Source organism: Myotis brandtii, unplaced genomic scaffold, assembly GCF_000412655.1.
Source record: "Myotis brandtii unplaced genomic scaffold, ASM41265v1 scaffold687, whole genome shotgun sequence".
In the NCBI taxonomy this organism is placed as follows: domain Eukaryota; kingdom Metazoa; phylum Chordata; class Mammalia; order Chiroptera; family Vespertilionidae; genus Myotis; species Myotis brandtii.
The window spans coordinates 2,321,182-2,322,050 of record NW_005370687.1 but is presented as its reverse complement, the minus strand read 5'-3'; the positions used below and the strand labels follow the sequence as shown (position 1 = coordinate 2,322,050).

Here is an 869-nt window from a genome sequence, read left to right as displayed (position 1 = left end):
GCCCTATCAGGGTGGGGCCCAGCTCAGGTGCAGGCCAAACATTTGCAATTCTAAACTGGGGAAAGATTAGACATAGGTTCCCAGCTCCTGCCCCGACCTCCTGGGGTGCTGGGCTGCCAGCACCTATCCAGTGAAGCAAAATGGGGAAATCAGGTAAAAATATGAGGGTCCTGCACGGTGGCCCAGGGGTGAGGTAGGCGCACTGGATCTCAGTCCTGATCCAGTCCCCACTCTTCAGGCTACGGTATAGGCTGTACGTGTCCTCCTCGTCCCTGGTGTCGCTCCAGACATACAGCCTGGACATCGTCTTCCCTGTGTCTCCTGCCCGGGTGGACACAAGTTGTCAGGGCTGGACTGCATCCCCCCCTCTGGTCCCCACCCAGGGCTCCGCCCAGGTCCCTACACTCCTGGCCTGAGCTGACAGGCAGGAGAGGGTCAGCTCCCATGGACAGATGCAAGGAGACCGTTCTGGGGCGGCTGCACACAGGTGCCCCACGGTCCCTGACCCGGGTTCGCCTGGGTCTCCACCCGGGGGCACGGGGTGAACTACCCGCCCCGGTGTTCGTGGGGTCCGGTTGCTTAGTCGCACGCACATCGTCGAGAACACAGTGTCAGGCCGTTCCCAGGGCTCTGGGAGGCTCAGGCCGGGGGAGGGAGGGTTGGAGAGAGCGCAGAGGGGCCCCGGCATCCTGGAACCCCGGAACCCCGAGGCGTGGACCCGTGCCAGCGCTCTGCAGCCCATCCGACCGGCCATGCCTTACCTCCCGGCGCTGCAGCCCCGACAGGAACGCCCTCGCTTGGCTCCCGGGCCCCGGAAGAGGCTGGAGGCGCGTGATCAAAGGACCCGGGGAAAGGGGCGGGGCCTCAGG

The 869-nt window shown here is 65.1% G+C and overlaps 1 protein-coding gene across 4 annotated transcripts in view; it reads right to left on the bottom strand.

Annotated features, from left to right (window-relative positions):
• The window catches only part of LOC102257057 (uncharacterized protein C3orf18), a 2,556-nt gene that overhangs the window by 1,480 nt on the left and 207 nt on the right, over positions 1–869 (bottom strand). For 2 of the 4 annotated variants that reach the window (XM_005881763.2, XM_014529626.1), the window contains exon 1: positions 762–863. The exons of 1 other annotated variant lie outside the window; for it this stretch is intronic. The gene's annotated coding sequence lies outside the window, so the exon portion shown is untranslated. Of the gene's footprint in view, positions 1–203; positions 322–761; positions 864–869 lie in introns of those variants that run through there. One more of the 4 variants, XM_005881762.2, reaches the window with a different exon arrangement.